The following is a 17,812-nucleotide window of genomic DNA, read 5'->3' as shown; positions in this document are numbered from 1 at the left end:
GATCGAGCCCATGTTAGATACATATTTTGACCATCGTGATTGGGCATAAAATCAAGTTAGGTCTCTTGGAAAACTCAGTATTACTACGTATCTATGGTGTAGTGGTTATCACGTCCGCTTCACAAGCGGAAGATCCCAAGTTTGGGCCCTGGTAGATACATATTTTGACCATCGTGATTAGGCATAAAAATAAGCTAGGTCTCTTGGAAAACTCAGTATTGCTAAGTATCTATGGTGTAGTGGTTATCACGTCCGCCTAACACGCGGAAGGTCCTAGGTTCGAGCCCTGTTAGCTACATATTTTGTCAATCGTGATTGGGCAAAAAAGTAAGCTAGGTCTCTTGGAAAACTCAGTATTACTACGTATCTATGGTGTAGTGGCTATCACGTCCGCCTAACACGCGGAAGGTACCAGGTTCGAACCCTGGTAGATACATATTTTGTCCATCGTGATTGGGCATAAAAATAAGCTAGGTCTCTTGGAAAACTCAGTATTACTAAGTATCTATGGTGAAGTGGTTATCACGTCCGCTTCACACGCGGAAGGTTCCAAGATCGAGCCCATGTTAGATACATATTTTGACCATCGTGATTGGGCATAAAATCAAGCTAGGTCTATTGGAAAACTCAGCATTACTACGTATCTATGGTGTAGTGGTTATCACGTCCAATTCACAAGCGGAAGGTCCCAGGTTCGAGCCCTGTTAGCTACATATTTTGTCCATCGTGATTGGGCATAAAAATAAGCTAGGTCTCTTGGAAAACTCAGTATTACTAAGTATCTATGGTGTAGTGGTTATCACGTCCGCCTAACACGCGGAAGGTCCTAGGTTCGAGCCCTGTTAGCTACATATTTTGTCAATCGTGATTGGGCATAAAATCAAGCTAGGTCTCTTGGAAAACTCAGCATTACTACGTATCTATGGTCTAGTGGTTATCATGTCCGCTTCACAAGCGGAAGGTCCCAAGTTCGGGCCCTGGTAGATACATATTTTGACCATCGTGATTGGGCATAAAAATAAGCTAGGTCTCTTGGAAAACTCAGTATTACTAAGTATCTATGGTGTAGTGGGTATCACGTCCGCTTCAGACGCGGAAGGTTCCAAGATCGAGCCCATGTTAGATACATATTTTGACCATCGTGATTGGGCATAAAAATAAGCTAGGTCTCTTGGAAAACTCAGCATTACTACGTATCTATGGTGTAGTGGTTATCACGTCCGCCTAACACGCGGAAGGTCCCAGGTTCGAACCCTGGTAGATACATATTTTGTCCATCGTGATTGGGCATAAAAATAAGCTAGGTCTCTTGGAAAACTCAGTATTACTAAGTATCTATGGTGTAGTGGGTATCACGTCGGCTTCACGCGCGGAAGGTTCCAAGACCGAGCCCATGTTAGATACATATTTTGTCAATCGTGATTGGGCAAAAAAGTAAGCTAGGTCTCTTGGAAAACTCAGCATTACTACGTATCTATGGTGTAGTGGTTATGACGTCCGCCTAACACGCGGAAGGTCCCAGGTTCGAGCCCTGGTAGATACATATTTTGACCATCGTGATTGGGCATAAAAATAAGCTAGGTCTCTTGGAAAACTCTTTATTACTACGTATCTATGGTGTAGTGGTTATCACGTCCGCTTCACAAGCGGAAGGTCCCAGGTTCGAGCCCTGGTAGATACATATTTTGACCATCGTGATTGGGCATAAAATCAAGCTAGGTCTATTGGAAAACTCAGCATTACTTCGTATCTATGGTGTAGTGGTTATCAAGTCCGCTTCACAAGCGGAAGGTCCCAGGTTCGAGCCCTGGTAGATACATATTTTGACCATCGTGATTGGGTATAAAAATAAGCTAGGTCTCTTGGAAAACTCAGTATTACTAAGTATCTATGGTGTAGTGGGTATCACGTCCGCTTCACACGCGGAAGGTTCCAAGATCGAGCCCATGTTAGATACATATTTTGACCATCGTGATTGGGCATAAAATCAAGTTAGGTCTCTTGAAAAACTCAGTATTACTACGTATCTATGGTGTAGTGGTTATCACGTCCGCTTCACAAGCGGAAGATCCCAAGTTTGGGCCCTGGTAGATATATATTTTGACCATCGTGATTAGGCATAAAAATAAGCTAGGTCTCTTGGAAAACTCAGTATTGCTAAGTATCTATGGTGTAGTGGTTATCACGTCCGCCTAACACGCGGAAGGTCCTAGGTTCGAGCCCTGTTAGCTACATATTTTGACCATCGTGATTGGGCATAAAAATAAGCTAGGTCTCTTGGAAAACTCAGTATTACTAGGTATCTATGGTGTAGTGGGTATCACGTCCGCTTCACACGCGGAAGGTCCCAAGTTCGGGCCCTGGTAGATACATATTTTGACCATCGTGATTGGGCATAAAAATAAGCTAGGTCTCTTGGAAAACTCAGTATTACTAAGTATGTATGGTGTAGTGGGTATCACGTCCGCTTCACACGCGGAAGGTCCCAAGATCGAGCCCATGTTAGATACATATTTTGACCATCGTGATTGGGCATAAAATCAAGCTAGGTCTCTTGGAAAACTCAGTATTACTACGTATCTATGGTGTAGTGGTTATCACGTCCGCTTCACAAGCGGAAGATCCCAAGTTCGGGCCCTGGTAGATACATATTTTGACCATCGTGATTAGGCATAAAAATAAGCTAGGTCTCTTGGAAAACTCTGTATTACTAAGTATCTATGGTGTAGTGGTTATCACGTCCGCCTAACACGCGGAAGGTCCTAGGTTCGAGCCCTGTTAGCTACATATTTTGTCAATCGTGATTGGGAAAAAAAGTAAGCTAGGTCTCTTGGAAAACTCAGTATTACTACGTATCTATGGTGTAGTGGTTATCACGTCCGCCTAACACGCGGAAGGTCCTAGGTTCGAGCCCTGTTACCTACATATTTTGTCAATCGTGATTGGGCATAAAAATATGCTAGGTCTCTTGGAAAACTCAGTATTACTAAGTATCTATGGTGTAGTGGTTATCACGTCCGCCTAACACGCGGAAGGTCCCAGGTTCGAACCCTGGTAGATACATATTTTGTCCATCGTGATTGTGCATAAAAATAAGCTAGGTCTCTTGGAAAACTCAGTATTGCTAAGTATCTATGGTGTAGTGGTTATCACGTCCGCTTCACACGCGGAAGTTTCCAAGATCGAGCCCATGTTAGATACATATTTTGACCATCGTGATTGGGCATAAAATCAAGCTAGGTCTCTTGGAAAACTCAGCATTACTACGTATCTATGGTGTAGTGGTTATCATGTCCGCTTCATAAGCGGAAGGTCCCAAGTTCGGGCCCTGTTAGCTACATATTTTGTCAATCGTGATTGGGCAAAAAAGTAAGCTAGGTCTTTTGGAAAACTCAGTATTACTACGTATCTATGGTGTAGTGGCTATCACGTCCGCCTAACACGCGGAAGGTACCAGGTTCGAACCCTGGTAGATACATATTTTGTCCATAGTGATTGGGCATAAAAATAAGCTAGGTCTCTTGGAAAACTCAGTATTACTAGGTATCTATGGTGTAGTGGGTATCACGTCCGCTTCACACGCGGAAGGTTCCAAGACCGAGCCCATGTTAGATACATATTTTGACCATCTTGATTGGGCATAAAAATAAGCTAGGTCTCTTGGAAAACTCAAAATTCCTACGTATCTATGGTGTAGTGGGTATCACGTCCGCTTCAGACGCGGAAGGTTCCAAGATCGAGCCCATGTTAGATACATATTTTGACCATCGTGATTGGTCATAAAAATAAGCTAGGTCTCTTGGAAAACTCAGCATTACTACGTATCTATGGTGTAGTGGTTATCACGTCCGCCTAACACGCGGAAGGTCCCAGGTTCGAACCCTGGTAGATACATATTTTGTCCATCGTGATTGGGCATAAAAATAAGCTAGGTCTCTTGGAAAACTCAGTATTACTAAGTATCTATGGTGAAGTGGGTATCACGTCCGCTTCACACGCGGAAGGTTCCAAGACCGAGCCCATGTTAGATACATATTTTGTCAATCGTGATTGGGCAAAAAAGTAAGCTAGGTCTCTTGGAAAACTCAGTATTACTACGTATCTATGGTGTAGTGGTTATCACGTCCGCTTCACAAGCGGAAGGTCCCAGGTTCGAGCCCTGGTAGGTACATATTTTGACCATCGTGATTGGGCATAAAATCAAGCTAGGTCTATTGGAAAACTCAGCATTACTACGTATCTATGGTGTAGTGGTTATGACGTCCGCCTAACACGCGGAAGGTCCCAGGTTCGAGCCCTGGTAGATACATATTTTGACCATCGTGATTGGGCATAAAAATAAGCTAGGTCTCTTGGAAAACTCTTTATTACTACGTATCTATGGTGTAGTGGTTATCACGTCCGCTTCACAAGCGGAAGGTCCCAGGTTCGAGCCCTGGTAGATACATATTTTGACCATCGTGATTGGGCATAAAAATAAGCTAGGTCTCTTGGAAAACTCAGTATTACTAAGTTATTATGGTGTAGTGGGTATCACGTCCGCTTCACACGCGGAAGGTTCCAAGATCGAGCCCATGTTAGATACATATTTTGACCATCGTGATTGGGCATAAAATCAAGTTAGGTCTCTTGGAAAACTCAGTATTACTACGTATCTATGGTGTAGTGGTTATCACGTCCGCTTCACAAGCGGAAGATCCCAAGTTTGGGCCCTGGTAGATACATATTTTGACCATCGTGATTAGGCATAAAAATAAGCTAGGTCTCTTGGAAAACTCAGTATTGCTAAGTATCTATGGTGTAGTGGTTATCACGTCCGCCTAACACGCGGAAGGTCCTAGGTTCGAGCCCTGTTAGCTACATATTTTGTCAATCGTGATTGGGCAAAAAAGTAAGCTAGGTCTCTTGGAAAACTCAGTATTACTACGTATCTATGGTGTAGTGGCTATCACGTCCGCCTAACACGCGGAAGGTACCAGGTTCGAACCCTGGTAGATACATATTTTGTCCATCGTGATTGGGCATAAAAATAAGCTAGGTCTCTTGGAAAACTCAGTATTACTAAGTATCTATGGTGAAGTGGTTATCACGTCCGCTTCACACGCGGAAGGTTCCAAGATCGAGCCCATGTTAGATACATATTTTGACCATCGTGATTGGGCATAAAATCAAGCTAGGTCTATTGGAAAACTCAGCATTACTACGTATCTATGGTGTAGTGGTTATCACGTCCAATTCACAAGCGGAAGGTCCCAGGTTCGAGCCCTGTTAGCTACATATTTTGTCCATCGTGATTGGGCATAAAAATAAGCTAGGTCTCTTGGAAAACTCAGTATTACTAAGTATCTATGGTGTAGTGGTTATCACGTCCGCCTAACACGCGGAAGGTCCTAGGTTCGAGCCCTGTTAGCTACATATTTTGTCAATCGTGATTGGGCATAAAATCAAGCTAGGTCTCTTGGAAAACTCAGCATTACTACGTATCTATGGTCTAGTGGTTATCATGTCCGCTTCACAAGCGGAAGGTCCCAAGTTCGGGCCCTGGTAGATACATATTTTGACCATCGTGATTGGGCATAAAAATAAGCTAGGTCTCTTGGAAAACTCAGTATTACTAAGTATCTATGGTGTAGTGGGTATCACGTCCGCTTCAGACGCGGAAGGTTCCAAGATCGAGCCCATGTTAGATACATATTTTGACCATCGTGATTGGGCATAAAAATAAGCTAGGTCTCTTGGAAAACTCAGCATTACTACGTATCTATGGTGTAGTGGTTATCACGTCCGCCTAACACGCGGAAGGTCCCAGGTTCGAACCCTGGTAGATACATATTTTGTCCATCGTGATTGGGCATAAAAATAAGCTAGGTCTCTTGGAAAACTCAGTATTACTAAGTATCTATGGTGTAGTGGGTATCACGTCGGCTTCACGCGCGGAAGGTTCCAAGACCGAGCCCATGTTAGATACATATTTTGTCAATCGTGATTGGGCAAAAAAGTAAGCTAGGTCTCTTGGAAAACTCAGCATTACTACGTATCTATGGTGTAGTGGTTATGACGTCCGCCTAACACGCGGAAGGTCCCAGGTTCGAGCCCTGGTAGATACATATTTTGACCATCGTGATTGGGCATAAAAATAAGCTAGGTCTCTTGGAAAACTCTTTATTACTACGTATCTATGGTGTAGTGGTTATCACGTCCGCTTCACAAGCGGAAGGTCCCAGGTTCGAGCCCTGGTAGATACATATTTTGACCATCGTGATTGGGCATAAAATCAAGCTAGGTCTATTGGAAAACTCAGCATTACTTCGTATCTATGGTGTAGTGGTTATCAAGTCCGCTTCACAAGCGGAAGGTCCCAGGTTCGAGCCCTGGTAGATACATATTTTGACCATCGTGATTGGGTATAAAAATAAGCTAGGTCTCTTGGAAAACTCAGTATTACTAAGTATCTATGGTGTAGTGGGTATCACGTCCGCTTCACACGCGGAAGGTTCCAAGATCGAGCCCATGTTAGATACATATTTTGACCATCGTGATTGGGCATAAAATCAAGTTAGGTCTCTTGAAAAACTCAGTATTACTACGTATCTATGGTGTAGTGGTTATCACGTCCGCTTCACAAGCGGAAGATCCCAAGTTTGGGCCCTGGTAGATATATATTTTGACCATCGTGATTAGGCATAAAAATAAGCTAGGTCTCTTGGAAAACTCAGTATTGCTAAGTATCTATGGTGTAGTGGTTATCACGTCCGCCTAACACGCGGAAGGTCCTAGGTTCGAGCCCTGTTAGCTACATATTTTGACCATCGTGATTGGGCATAAAAATAAGCTAGGTCTCTTGGAAAACTCAGTATTACTAGGTATCTATGGTGTAGTGGGTATCACGTCCGCTTCACACGCGGAAGGTTCCAAGACCGAGCCCATGTTAGATACATATTGTGACCATCGTGATTGGGCATAAAAATAAGCTAGGTCTCTTGGAAAACTCAACATTCCTACGTATCTATGGTGTAGTGGGTATCACGTCCGCTTCAGACGCGGAAGGTTCCAAGATCGAGCCCATGTTAGATACATATTTTGACCATCGTGATTGGTCATAAAAATAAGCTAGGTCTCTTGGAAAACTCAGCATTACTACGTATCTATGGTGTAGTGGTTATCACGTCCGCCTAACACGCGGAAGGTCCTAGGTTCGAGCCCTGTTAGCTACATATTTTGTCAAACGTGATTGGGCAAAAAAGTAAGCTAGGTCTCTTGGAAAACTCAGTATTACTACGTATCTATGGTGTAGTGGTTATCACGTCCGCCTAACACGCGGAAGGTCCCAGGTTCGAACCCTGGTAGATACATATTTTGTCCATCGTGATTGGGCATAAAAATAAGCTAGGTCTCTTGGAAAACTCAGTATTACTAAGTATCTATGGTGAAGTGGGTATCACGTCCGCTTCACACGCGGAAGGTTCCAAGACCGAGCCCATGTTAGATACATATTTTGTCAATCGTGATTGGGCAAAAAAGTAAGCTAGGTCTCTTGGAAAACTCAGTATTACTACGTATCTATGGTGTAGTGGTTATCACGTCCGCTTCACAAGCGGAAGGTCCCAGGTTCGAGCCCTGGTAGGTACATATTTTGACCATCGTGATTGGGCATAAAATCAAGCTAGGTCTATTGGAAAACTCAGCATTACTACGTATCTATGGTGTAGTGGTTATGACGTCCGCCTAACACGCGGAAGGTCCCAGGTTCGAGCCCTGGTAGATACATATTTTGACCATCGTGATTGGGCATAAAAATAAGCTAGGTCTCTTGGAAAACTCTTTATTACTACGTATCTATGGTGTAGTGGTTATCACGTCCGCTTCACAAGCGGAAGGTCCCAGGTTCGAGCCCTGGTAGATACATATTTTGACCATCGTGATTGGGCATAAAAATAAGCTAGGTCTCTTGGAAAACTCAGCATTACTACGTATCTATGGTGTAGTGGTTATCATGTCCGCTTCACAAGCGGAAGGTCCCAAGTTCGGGCCCTGTTAGCTACATATTTTGTCAATCGTGATTGGGCAAAAAAGTAAGCTAGGTCTTTTGGAAAACTCAGTATTACTACGTATCTATGGTGTAGTGGCTATCACGTCCGCCTAACACGCGGAAGGTACCAGGTTCGAACCCTGGTAGATACATATTTTGTCCATAGTGATTGGGCATAAAAATAAGCTAGGTCTCTTGGAAAACTCAGTGTTACTAAGTATCTATGGTGTAGTGGTTATCACGTCCGCTTCACACGCGGAAGGTTCCAAGATCGAGCCCATGTTAGATACATATTTTGACCATCGTGATTGGGCATAAAATCAAGCTAGGTCTATTGGAAAACTCAGCATTACTACGTATCTATGGTGTAGTGGTTATCACGTCCAATTCACAAGCGGAAGGTCCCAGGTTCGAGCCCTGTTAGCTACATATTTTGTCCATCGTGATTGGGCATAAAAATAAGCTAGGTCTCTTGGAAAACTCAGTATTACTAATTATCTATGGTGTAGTGGTTATCACGTCCGCTTCACACGCGGAAGGTTCCAAGACCGAGCCCATGTTAGATACATATTTTGACCATCGTGATTGGGCATAAAAATAAGCTAGGTCTCTTGGAAAACTCAACATTCCTACGTATCTATGGTGTAGTGGGTATCACGTCCGCTTCAGACGCGGAAGGTTCCAAGATCGAGCCCATGTTAGATACATATTTTGACCATCGTGATTGGTCATAAAAATAAGCTAGGTCTCTTGGAAAACTCAGCATTACTACGTATCTATGGTGTAGTGGTTATCACGTCCGCCTAACACGCGGAAGGTCCTAGGTTCGTGCCCTGTTAGCTACATATTTTGTCAATCGTGATTGGGCAAAAAAGTAAGCTAGGTCTCTTGGAAAACTCAGTATTACTACGTATCTATGGTGTAGTGGTTATCACGTCCGCCTAACACGCGGAAGGTCCCAGGTTCGAACCCTGGTAGATACATATTTTGTCCATCGTGATTGGGCATAAAAATAAGCTAGGTCTCTTGGAAAACTCAGTATTACTAAGTATCTATGGTGAAGTGGGTATCACGTCCGCTTCACACGCGGAAGGTTCCAAGACCGAGCCCATGTTAGATACATATTTTGTCAATCGTGATTGGGCAAAAAAGTAAGCTAGGTCTCTTGGAAAACTCAGTATTACTACGTATCTATGGTGTAGTGGTTATCACGTCCGCTTCACAAGCGGAAGGTCCCAGGTTCGAGCCCTGGTAGATACATATTTTGACCATCGTGATTGGGCATAAAAATAAGCTAGGTCTCTTGGAAAACTCAGTATTACTAAGTTATTATGGTGTAGTGGGTATCACGTCCGCTTCACACGCGGAAGGTTCCAAGATCGAGCCCATGTTAGATACATATTTTGACCATCGTGATTGGGCATAAAATCAAGTTAGGTCTCTTGGAAAACTCAGTATTACTACGTATCTATGGTGTAGTGGTTATCACGTCCGCTTCACAAGCGGAAGATCCCAGGTTCGAGCCCTGGTAGATACATATTTTGACCATCGTGATTAGGCATAAAAATAAGCTAGGTCTCTTGGAAAACTCAGTATTGCTAAGTATCTATGGTGTAGTGGTTATCACGTCCGCCTAACACGCGGAAGGTCCTAGGTTCGAGCCCTGTTAGATACATATTTTGACCATCGTGATTGGGCATAAAATCAAGTTAGGTCTCTTGGAAAACTCAGTATTACTACGTATCTATGGTGTAGTGGTTATCACGTCCGCTTCACAAGCGGAAGATCCCAAGTTTGGGCCCTGGTAGATACATATTTTGACCATCGTGATTAGGCATAAAAATAAGCTAGGTCTCTTGGAAAACTCAGTATTGCTAAGTATCTATGGTGTAGTGGTTATCACGTCCGCCTAACACGCGGAAGGTCCTAGGTTCGAGCCCTGTTAGCTACATATTTTGTCAATCGTGATTGGGCAAAAAAGTAAGCTAGGTCTCTTGGAAAACTCAGTATTACTACGTATCTATGGTGTAGTGGCTATCACGTCCGCCTAACACGCGGAAGGTACCAGGTTCGAACCCTGGTAGATACATATTTTGTCCATCGTGATTGGGCATAAAAATAAGCTAGGTCTCTTGGAAAACTCAGTATTACTAAGTATCTATGGTGAAGTGGTTATCACGTCCGCTTCACACGCGGAAGGTTCCAAGATCGAGCCCATGTTAGATACATATTTTGACCATCGTGATTGGGCATAAAATCAAGCTAGGTCTATTGGAAAACTCAGCATTACTACGTATCTATGGTGTAGTGGTTATCACGTCCAATTCACAAGCGGAAGATCCCAGGTTCGAGCCCTGTTAGCTACATATTTTGTCCATCGTGATTGGGCATAAAAATAAGCTAGGTCTCTTGGAAAACTCAGTATTACTAAGTATCTATGGTGTAGTGGTTATCACGTCCGCCTAACACGCGGAAGGTCCTAGGTTCGAGCCCTGTTAGCTACATATTTTGTCAATCGTGATTGGGCATAAAATCAAGCTAGGTCTCTTGGAAAACTCAGCATTACTACGTATCTATGGTGTAGTGGTTATCATGTCCGCTTCACAAGCGGAAGGTCCCAAGTTCGGGCCCTGGTAGATACATATTTTGACCATCGTGATTGGGCATAAAAATAAGCTAGGTCTCTTGGAAAACTCAGTATTACTAAGTATCTATGGTGTAGTGGGTATCACGTCCGCTTCAGACGCGGAAGGTTCCAAGATCGAGCCCATGTTAGATACATATTTTGACCATCGTGATTGGGCATAAAAATAAGCTAGGTCTCTTGGAAAACTCAGCATTACTACGTATCTATGGTGTAGTGGTTATCACGTCCGCCTAACACGCGGAAGGTCCTAGGTTCGAGCCCTGTTAGCTACATATTTTGTCAATCGTGATTGGGCAAAAAAGTAAGCTAGGTCTCTTGGAAAACTCAGTATTACTACGTATCTATGGTGTAGTGGTTATCACGTCCGCCTAACACGCGGAAGGTCCCAGGTTCGAACCCTGGTAGATACATATTTTGTCCATCGTGATTGGGCATAAAAATAAGCTAGGTCTCTTGGAAAACTCAGTATTACTAAGTATCTATGGTGTAGTGGGTATCACGTCCGCTTCACGCGCGGAAGGTTCCAAGACCGAGCCCATGTTAGATACATATTTTGTCAATCGTGATTGGGCAAAAAAGTAAGCTAGGTCTCTTGGAAAACTCAGTATTACTACGTAGCTATGGTGTAGTGGTTATCACGTCCGCTTCACAAGCGGAAGGTCCCAGGTTCGAGCCCTGGTAGGTACATATTTTGACCATCGTGATTGGGCATAAAATCAAGCTAGGTCTATTGGAAAACTCAGCATTACTACGTATCTATGGTGTAGTGGTTATGACGTCCGCCTAACACGCGGAAGGTCCCAGGTTCGAGCCCTGGTAGATACATATTTTGACCATCGTGATTGGGCATAAAAATAAGCTAGGTCTCTTGGAAAACTCTTTATTACTACGTATCTATGGTGTAGTGGTTATCACGTCCGCTTCACAAGCGGAAGGTCCCAGGTTCGAGCCCTGGTAGATACATATTTTGACCATCGTGATTGGGTATAAAAATAAGCTAGGTCTCTTGGAAAACTCAGTATTACTAAGTATCTATGGTGTAGTGGGTATCACGTCCGCTTCACACGCGGAAGGTTCCAAGATCGAGCCCATGTTAGATACATATTTTGACCATCGTGATTGGGCATAAAATCAAGTTAGGTCTCTTGAAAAACTCAGTATTACTACGTATCTATGGTGTAGTGGTTATCACGTCCGCTTCACAAGCGGAAGATCCCAAGTTTTTGCCCTGGTAGATATATATTTTGACCATCGTGATTAGGCATAAAAATAAGCTAGGTCTCTTGGAAAACTCAGTATTGCTAAGTATCTATGGTGTAGTGGTTATCACGTCCGCCTAACACGCGGAAGGTCCTAGGTTCGAGCCCTGTTAGCTACATATTTTGTCAATCGTGATTGGGCAAAAAAGTAAGCTAGGTCTCTTGGAAAACTCAGTATTACTACGTATCTATGGTGTAGTGGTTATCACGTCCGCCTAACACGCGGAAGGTCCCAGGTTCGAACCCTGGTAGATACATATTTTGTCCATCGTGATTGGGCATAAAAATAAGCTAGGTCTCTTGGAAAACTCAGTATTACTAAGTATCTATGGTGTAGTGGTTATCACGTCCGCTTCACACGCGGAAGGTTCCAAGATCGAGCCCATGTTAGATACATATTTTGACCATCGTGATTGGGCATAAAAATAAGCTAGGTCTCTTGGAAAACTCAACATTGCTACGTATCTATGGTGTAGTGGGTATCACGTCCGCTTCAGACGCGGAAGGTTCCAAGATCGAGCCCATGTTAGATACATATTTTGACCATCGTGATTGGGCATAAAAATAAGCTAGGTCTCTTGGAAAACTCAGCATTACTACGTATCTATGGTGTAGTGGTTATCACGTCCGCCTAACACGCGGAAGGTCCTAGGTTCGAGCCCTGTTAGCTACATATTTTGTCAATCGTGATTGGGCAAAAAAGTAAGCTAGGTCTCTTGGAAAACTCAGTATTACTACGTATCTATGGTGTAGTGGTTATCACGTCCGCCTAACACGCGGAAGGTCCCAGGTTCGAACCCTGGTAGATACATATTTTGTCCATCGTGATTGGCATAAAAATAAGCTAGGTCTCTTGGAAAACTCAGTATTACTAAGTATCTATGGTGTAGTGGGTATCACGTCCGCTTCACACGCGGAAGGTTCCAAGACCGAGCCCATGTTAGATACATATTTTGTCAATCGTGATTGGGCAAAAAAGTAAGCTAGGTCTCTTGGAAAACTCAGTATTACTACGTATCTATGGTGTAGTGGTTATCACGTCCGCTTCACAAGCGAAAGGTCCCAGGTTCGAGCCCTGGTAGGTACATATTTTGACCATCGTGATTGGGCATAAAATCAAGCTAGGTCTATTGGAAAACTCAGCATTACTACGTATCTATGGTGTAGTGGTTATGACGCCCGCCTAACACGCGGAAGGTCCCAGGTTCGAGCCCTGGTAGATACATATTTTGACCATCGTGATTGGGCATAAAAATAAGCTAGGTCTCTTGGAAAACTCTTTATTACTACGTATCTATGGTGTAGTGGTTATCACGTCCGCTTCACAAGCGGAAGGTCCCAGGTTCGAGCCCTGGTAGATACATATTTTGACCATCGTGATTGGGCATAAAATCAAGCTAGGTCTATTGGAAAACTCAGCATTACTTCGTATCTATGGTGTAGTGGTTATCACGTCCGCTTCACAAGCGGAAGGTCCCAGGTTCGAGCCCTGGTAGATACATATTTTGACCATCGTGATTGGGCATAAAATCAAGTTAGGTCTCTTGAAAAACTCAGTATTACTACGTATCTATGGTGTAGTGGTTATCACGTCCGCTTCACAAGCGGAAGATCCCAAGTTTGGGCCCTGGTAGATACATATTTTGACCATCGTGATTAGGCATAAAAATAAGCTAGGTCTCTTGGAAAACTCAGTATTGCTAAGTATCTATGGTGTAGTGGTTATCACGTCCGCCTAAAGGGATTCGCGTTTTGGTTTTCGTCGAGTGCGGTCGCGTTTTTCTCTCGCTCCGTCCTCGGCTTCTCCTCTTGCTCGCGGGTTTTTTTTTCGGCCTTTTGGCTTTTTTATTCGTTTCTTTGCGTGAATTTCTTTTTTGCTGTCTATTTTGAATCGGGTTTCTCGCGTTTTGGGCTCTGCCTCGGGCAGAGTCCCGTTATTTTTTCAACTAATCTATTATTATTACTAATCTACTTACACGATGGAAGTTTTGAAACGTTCGGTTTTTGTAGAATGTCAGGAGCGCGTTGTTTCGAAGATTGAAGAAGCTTTGTCATTGACTTTTGGTGCGGATTCTTATTCGTCGGTGGTGAGTACGAAAGGCGGATTTTTCGTAACATTTGTGTCGTTGGAAGATGCGGATAATTGCGCAGAATTAGGTCTTGGGCTCGAGGCGGAAGACTGCGTGGTGCGTAAAGTCGGGAGTCGCGAGATCATTGCTACCTTTTTTGATCTCCCGGAGTTTGTATCGGATGACGTTTTAAAGGCAAAGTTGCTGAGTTATAATTGCGAGTTAAAAAGTGAGGTGGTTTGGGAGCGTACAAATGGCAAGTATTACGGGCAACGCTCGATAAAGGTTTCGCTCCCAGAGGGTGTCTCTAGCTTACCTTATAGTTTGCGTTTGGTCGACGTCATGGGGCTCGAAAGCTCCTACCGCGTTCGGCATGATCGGCAGGGCAAAGTTTGTAATAAGTGTCTGTCTAACTCTCACCTCTACAAGGACTGTCCTCTCTTCGTTTGCCGCCGGTGTGACGCTCAGGGGCATATCGCGCGGGTTTGCCCCAATATTGATATACCTCGTCGTTTGCCTCCTGCTGCACCTTCTGTCGACTTGCCGGTTGGTGTTTCTTCCGCCGAGGTTATCCCGGAGGGCGGGTCACCAGTTGCGGCGCCTGGAGACTCTGAAGTACTGGTTGCGACTCAGAAACGTCCAGTTTCTAGTAGTGATGGTGAACCTTCCGTTTCGCCCGAGGATGGCCAGGGAGACTGGCGTGTTGTCGGTGGTAAGCAGGGGCTGAAACGACCTAAGTCAGACCTCCCTTTGCTTGGTCGGCCTCCTTCTCCACGTCTTATCGCTGACCAGGTGCCCCCTCCGCTGCTCTCGCCCTTCAATGATAAAAATCGTTTCTCTTAACGTCCGCGGTTTGCGGGCTCTGGCGAAGATGAAAGAACTGGTTGAATGGAGCAAGGGTTTCGACGTTTTGTGTCTCCAAGAGACTCACTGGTCGGGCTCCCATGTCGCGGTTTTTCGGTCTCTTTGGCGCGGTCCCATTTATTTTGATAATGACCCTGTTTCCGGTTTTCGCGGTGTTGCTATTTGCATTCGGGCGGGTCTTGACGTTTTGCCTGCCCGCGTCCTACGTAGTGGAGAGGGCCGGTTTATTTTGGCGTCTTTGTCCATTGACAGCGAACCTCTGGATATCGTGAACGTGTATCTTCCGAATGTCGCGCCCGATCGTTTGCCCTTTTATGACCGCTTGCGGGGGGTGGTCTCGCGCTGTTCGCGTCCCCTAGTCGTCGGGGATTTTAACGACGTAGCGCAGCCGGGTCTGGATCGCCGACCATTATCTGGTTCCTCTTCGCGTTTGGGCTCGACTGCCTTATTCCGATTTCTACGTGATACCCACCTCATTGACGTTTGGCGCGCAACACATGCGGACAATTTTGACTGGACCTGGTCCGGTCCCGTGTATGGCTCTTATCTTCAATCGCGCATCGACTATGTTCTCCTTGCCGGGGAGGATCGTCAGAATGTTACGACCTGTCAGATCTTACCGTGTCCCCTTTCGGATCATCGCGCCCTTGAACTCCGTCTCGTCTTGGACGGCGTTAAGATGGGCCCAGGTACGTGGTCTTTTAATGCGCATCTCTTGCAGTTCGACGCCTACCGCCAGGCGGTCTTACGCATTCTTCGCCGGAGTCGCCAACGCTTTCGCGAATCGCCGGACAAATTTGCATGGTACGAAGCTTTAAAGCAGTCCCTACGCGAACATGCCATGTTGTACGGGAAGGTTCAAGCCTCGCGTGATCGCGCCGAACGAACTCGCTTACGCGAAGCCTTGTCCAAGACTCAGCTGGCCGCATCTAATTCCTCGGTTGGTCTCGCGGACTTTCTTGCGGCGAAGGAGGCCTTAAACGACTTCGACAGGGGGGTGCTGCAGGGGGCAGTAGTTCGGGCTAACCAGCAATGGCGCTCGGCCGGTGAGCGTCCTACGTCCTTTTTTCTCCGCCTGGAACGTCATCGGCAGTCTTCTAAGTCGATCAAATGTGTCTTGGCGTCTGACGCGCAGCTCCTCACGGAACCGGGGGCCGTTCGGCAGCGCTATTTTGAACACTTCGCGGCGATGTCTCGTAGACGTCCTACGGACCGGGCTGTAATTGACTTTTACGCGTCTTTCGTTACTAACAGACTTTGTGCGGCAGACGCGCAGGTTTGTGATGCCCCGATACGGTGGGCGGACATTTCAATGGTCTTAAATTGCGCTCCCGCCGGCAAAAGCCCGGGTACTGACGGTTTCACGAACGAGTTCTGGCGATTCGTGCTGCCACATATTCAGGAAGAATTTGTTGCACTCCTTTCCCATTGTCATTCGGAGGGTCGCCTTCCTCCTTCTATGAAGGAAGGGCTCATTATCTTGCTGCCTAAAGCCGGTGATTTAAGGGATGTCAAGAACAGACGCCCCATCACGTTGCTAAACGCGGACTATAAGCTCGTCGCGAAAGTACTCGGTTCACGGCTTTCTTCAATTTTTCCATCGTTAATTCATGGTTCGCAAACGGGCGCCGTTCGATCACGTTCCGCGACCAGTACTCCCGCCCTTTTCTCCGACATCATGGACTATCTGCAGCGGTCTCGCGGGCCGGGTATCCTCGTTAAATTAGATCTCGCGAAAGCGTTTGATCAGGTTTCGTGGGACTACCTCTTTGCGGTACTTCGCGCTTTTGGCTTCGGCGAGCCTTTTCGCAAGTGGATTCAATTATTTCTCGTTGGCAGCAAGTCTTGCCTGAAAATAAATGGATATTTAACAGACTTTTTTCAGCTCGGTCGATCGGTCCGCCAGGGCTGTCCGCTTAGTCCCTTGCTTTACGTTCTCTCTTCCGAACCCCTATGCTACGCCTTGGAATGCCGTCCCGCTATCGACCGGATTCTTTGGCCGACCTCTCAGCCTCCTCCCTTGTTACGGGTTCATGTCGATGACAATGCCTTGGTGGTCCGTGATACAGCATCCGTCTTGGAAGTTGTGCGGGAATATCAGCGGTATGGCCTCGCGTCGGGTTCCGACTTGAACATCTCCAAGTGTCGGGGTATGTGGTTGGGCTGCAACCGGGGTCGGGCCCCATCCACCGTTGCGGACCTCACTATTTCGTCCGACCCGCTCGAGATTTTGGGCATCTTTCTCAGTACGGATGGCGCGGTATCGGACGATCTTAACTGGACCCCGCGTTTGGCTAAATTCCGTCGTGTCCTTCGCGCTTGGAAAGGTCGGCGCCTTTCCTTGTCGGGCAAGATCGTGGTGGTCAACACTTTGGCCATGTCGTTACTGGGGCATTCGCTGCGGTCCCTCGCGCTACCGCATCGGTTTGAGGACGACTTTCGCCGGGAAACCCTGGATTTTTTGTGGGGTAATCGCGCCCATACGGTCGGTTATTCTCTGCTTACGCGTCCGAAGAAGGTCGGCGGCTTTGGGCTGGTTGACTTGCGCACGAAGAAACTCACGTTTCGCTTGCAAGAACTGTTACGGTATATTACGGGCGCCGACGCGCAACGTACGTACGAACTGGCTCAGTATTTGTTGAGTCCTTCCTTGGATGCCTTGGACCCGGGATTTGACATTTTGCGGTGCACGCTCCCTGCCTCGTATGTCGCGAGGCTCTCACCCCGGTATCGTGAGCTTTGGCTCGCCTGGTCTGAATTCTGTGCCTCTCAAAATCTTCATTGTCCTGACCCGCCCGATTTATTAAATTCGGTTTTATTCTTCAACCCGCGTATTGACATGTCCGGTCTCAGTCCGCGTGCTCGTGCGGTTTTTCTTTCTCACGGTCTGTATCGCTTACGGGATTTTACATACGAAGTGGTTCCGGGTTTTTTACCCAGTCCC

General features: G+C 45.7%; 37 non-coding genes across 37 annotated transcripts; all 37 read left to right on the top strand.

Moving 5' to 3' along the window:
• The first annotated feature begins 363 nt into the window (after window positions 1-363).
• TRNAV-AAC (transfer RNA valine (anticodon AAC)) lies at window positions 364-436 on the top strand. The gene has a single exon. It is a non-coding gene; the product is annotated as a tRNA-Val (tRNA).
• A 757-nt stretch (window positions 437-1,193) lies between these two features.
• TRNAV-AAC (transfer RNA valine (anticodon AAC)) lies at window positions 1,194-1,266 on the top strand. The gene has a single exon. It is a non-coding gene; the product is annotated as a tRNA-Val (tRNA).
• A 204-nt stretch (window positions 1,267-1,470) lies between these two features.
• TRNAV-AAC (transfer RNA valine (anticodon AAC)) lies at window positions 1,471-1,543 on the top strand. The gene has a single exon. It is a non-coding gene; the product is annotated as a tRNA-Val (tRNA).
• A 65-nt stretch (window positions 1,544-1,608) lies between these two features.
• On the top strand, window positions 1,609-1,681 carry TRNAV-CAC (transfer RNA valine (anticodon CAC)). The gene has a single exon. It is a non-coding gene; the product is annotated as a tRNA-Val (tRNA).
• A 65-nt stretch (window positions 1,682-1,746) lies between these two features.
• TRNAV-CAC (transfer RNA valine (anticodon CAC)) lies at window positions 1,747-1,819 on the top strand. The gene has a single exon. It is a non-coding gene; the product is annotated as a tRNA-Val (tRNA).
• A 480-nt stretch (window positions 1,820-2,299) lies between these two features.
• On the top strand, window positions 2,300-2,372 carry TRNAV-CAC (transfer RNA valine (anticodon CAC)). Its single transcript has one exon. It is a non-coding gene; the product is annotated as a tRNA-Val (tRNA).
• A 204-nt stretch (window positions 2,373-2,576) lies between these two features.
• Window positions 2,577-2,649, top strand: TRNAV-CAC (transfer RNA valine (anticodon CAC)). Its single transcript has one exon. It is a non-coding gene; the product is annotated as a tRNA-Val (tRNA).
• Window positions 2,650-2,990: 341 nt separating this feature from the next.
• Window positions 2,991-3,063, top strand: TRNAV-AAC (transfer RNA valine (anticodon AAC)). Its single transcript has one exon. It is a non-coding gene; the product is annotated as a tRNA-Val (tRNA).
• Window positions 3,064-3,405: 342 nt separating this feature from the next.
• On the top strand, window positions 3,406-3,478 carry TRNAV-AAC (transfer RNA valine (anticodon AAC)). The gene has a single exon. It is a non-coding gene; the product is annotated as a tRNA-Val (tRNA).
• Window positions 3,479-3,821: 343 nt separating this feature from the next.
• TRNAV-AAC (transfer RNA valine (anticodon AAC)) lies at window positions 3,822-3,894 on the top strand. The gene has a single exon. It is a non-coding gene; the product is annotated as a tRNA-Val (tRNA).
• A 204-nt stretch (window positions 3,895-4,098) lies between these two features.
• On the top strand, window positions 4,099-4,171 carry TRNAV-CAC (transfer RNA valine (anticodon CAC)). The gene has a single exon. It is a non-coding gene; the product is annotated as a tRNA-Val (tRNA).
• Window positions 4,172-4,236: 65 nt separating this feature from the next.
• TRNAV-AAC (transfer RNA valine (anticodon AAC)) lies at window positions 4,237-4,309 on the top strand. The gene has a single exon. It is a non-coding gene; the product is annotated as a tRNA-Val (tRNA).
• Window positions 4,310-4,374: 65 nt separating this feature from the next.
• On the top strand, window positions 4,375-4,447 carry TRNAV-CAC (transfer RNA valine (anticodon CAC)). Its single transcript has one exon. It is a non-coding gene; the product is annotated as a tRNA-Val (tRNA).
• A 480-nt stretch (window positions 4,448-4,927) lies between these two features.
• Window positions 4,928-5,000, top strand: TRNAV-AAC (transfer RNA valine (anticodon AAC)). The gene has a single exon. It is a non-coding gene; the product is annotated as a tRNA-Val (tRNA).
• Window positions 5,001-5,757: 757 nt separating this feature from the next.
• TRNAV-AAC (transfer RNA valine (anticodon AAC)) lies at window positions 5,758-5,830 on the top strand. Its single transcript has one exon. It is a non-coding gene; the product is annotated as a tRNA-Val (tRNA).
• Window positions 5,831-6,034: 204 nt separating this feature from the next.
• Window positions 6,035-6,107, top strand: TRNAV-AAC (transfer RNA valine (anticodon AAC)). The gene has a single exon. It is a non-coding gene; the product is annotated as a tRNA-Val (tRNA).
• Window positions 6,108-6,172: 65 nt separating this feature from the next.
• TRNAV-CAC (transfer RNA valine (anticodon CAC)) lies at window positions 6,173-6,245 on the top strand. Its single transcript has one exon. It is a non-coding gene; the product is annotated as a tRNA-Val (tRNA).
• Window positions 6,246-6,310: 65 nt separating this feature from the next.
• TRNAV-CAC (transfer RNA valine (anticodon CAC)) lies at window positions 6,311-6,383 on the top strand. The gene has a single exon. It is a non-coding gene; the product is annotated as a tRNA-Val (tRNA).
• An 896-nt stretch (window positions 6,384-7,279) lies between these two features.
• TRNAV-AAC (transfer RNA valine (anticodon AAC)) lies at window positions 7,280-7,352 on the top strand. The gene has a single exon. It is a non-coding gene; the product is annotated as a tRNA-Val (tRNA).
• A 204-nt stretch (window positions 7,353-7,556) lies between these two features.
• Window positions 7,557-7,629, top strand: TRNAV-CAC (transfer RNA valine (anticodon CAC)). Its single transcript has one exon. It is a non-coding gene; the product is annotated as a tRNA-Val (tRNA).
• Window positions 7,630-7,694: 65 nt separating this feature from the next.
• TRNAV-AAC (transfer RNA valine (anticodon AAC)) lies at window positions 7,695-7,767 on the top strand. Its single transcript has one exon. It is a non-coding gene; the product is annotated as a tRNA-Val (tRNA).
• Window positions 7,768-7,832: 65 nt separating this feature from the next.
• TRNAV-CAC (transfer RNA valine (anticodon CAC)) lies at window positions 7,833-7,905 on the top strand. The gene has a single exon. It is a non-coding gene; the product is annotated as a tRNA-Val (tRNA).
• A 203-nt stretch (window positions 7,906-8,108) lies between these two features.
• On the top strand, window positions 8,109-8,181 carry TRNAV-AAC (transfer RNA valine (anticodon AAC)). The gene has a single exon. It is a non-coding gene; the product is annotated as a tRNA-Val (tRNA).
• Window positions 8,182-8,939: 758 nt separating this feature from the next.
• Window positions 8,940-9,012, top strand: TRNAV-AAC (transfer RNA valine (anticodon AAC)). Its single transcript has one exon. It is a non-coding gene; the product is annotated as a tRNA-Val (tRNA).
• Window positions 9,013-9,216: 204 nt separating this feature from the next.
• Window positions 9,217-9,289, top strand: TRNAV-CAC (transfer RNA valine (anticodon CAC)). The gene has a single exon. It is a non-coding gene; the product is annotated as a tRNA-Val (tRNA).
• Window positions 9,290-9,493: 204 nt separating this feature from the next.
• TRNAV-CAC (transfer RNA valine (anticodon CAC)) lies at window positions 9,494-9,566 on the top strand. The gene has a single exon. It is a non-coding gene; the product is annotated as a tRNA-Val (tRNA).
• Window positions 9,567-10,045: 479 nt separating this feature from the next.
• Window positions 10,046-10,118, top strand: TRNAV-AAC (transfer RNA valine (anticodon AAC)). Its single transcript has one exon. It is a non-coding gene; the product is annotated as a tRNA-Val (tRNA).
• A 480-nt stretch (window positions 10,119-10,598) lies between these two features.
• Window positions 10,599-10,671, top strand: TRNAV-CAC (transfer RNA valine (anticodon CAC)). Its single transcript has one exon. It is a non-coding gene; the product is annotated as a tRNA-Val (tRNA).
• A 342-nt stretch (window positions 10,672-11,013) lies between these two features.
• TRNAV-AAC (transfer RNA valine (anticodon AAC)) lies at window positions 11,014-11,086 on the top strand. The gene has a single exon. It is a non-coding gene; the product is annotated as a tRNA-Val (tRNA).
• Window positions 11,087-11,290: 204 nt separating this feature from the next.
• TRNAV-CAC (transfer RNA valine (anticodon CAC)) lies at window positions 11,291-11,363 on the top strand. Its single transcript has one exon. It is a non-coding gene; the product is annotated as a tRNA-Val (tRNA).
• A 65-nt stretch (window positions 11,364-11,428) lies between these two features.
• On the top strand, window positions 11,429-11,501 carry TRNAV-AAC (transfer RNA valine (anticodon AAC)). Its single transcript has one exon. It is a non-coding gene; the product is annotated as a tRNA-Val (tRNA).
• A 65-nt stretch (window positions 11,502-11,566) lies between these two features.
• Window positions 11,567-11,639, top strand: TRNAV-CAC (transfer RNA valine (anticodon CAC)). The gene has a single exon. It is a non-coding gene; the product is annotated as a tRNA-Val (tRNA).
• A 480-nt stretch (window positions 11,640-12,119) lies between these two features.
• TRNAV-AAC (transfer RNA valine (anticodon AAC)) lies at window positions 12,120-12,192 on the top strand. Its single transcript has one exon. It is a non-coding gene; the product is annotated as a tRNA-Val (tRNA).
• A 481-nt stretch (window positions 12,193-12,673) lies between these two features.
• On the top strand, window positions 12,674-12,746 carry TRNAV-AAC (transfer RNA valine (anticodon AAC)). The gene has a single exon. It is a non-coding gene; the product is annotated as a tRNA-Val (tRNA).
• Window positions 12,747-12,949: 203 nt separating this feature from the next.
• On the top strand, window positions 12,950-13,022 carry TRNAV-CAC (transfer RNA valine (anticodon CAC)). Its single transcript has one exon. It is a non-coding gene; the product is annotated as a tRNA-Val (tRNA).
• Window positions 13,023-13,225: 203 nt separating this feature from the next.
• Window positions 13,226-13,298, top strand: TRNAV-CAC (transfer RNA valine (anticodon CAC)). Its single transcript has one exon. It is a non-coding gene; the product is annotated as a tRNA-Val (tRNA).
• A 65-nt stretch (window positions 13,299-13,363) lies between these two features.
• Window positions 13,364-13,436, top strand: TRNAV-CAC (transfer RNA valine (anticodon CAC)). The gene has a single exon. It is a non-coding gene; the product is annotated as a tRNA-Val (tRNA).
• The last annotated feature ends 4,376 nt before the right edge of the window (window positions 13,437-17,812 follow it).

This window comes from Phalangium opilio, unplaced genomic scaffold (genome assembly GCF_054372755.1).
Source record: "Phalangium opilio isolate 3A_F unplaced genomic scaffold, DU_Popi_V2 ptg000094l_1, whole genome shotgun sequence".
Lineage (NCBI taxonomy): Eukaryota > Metazoa > Arthropoda > Arachnida > Opiliones > Phalangiidae > Phalangium > Phalangium opilio.
Note: the sequence above shows the minus strand (reverse complement) of the source record. Positions and strands in the feature narration are given on the sequence as shown.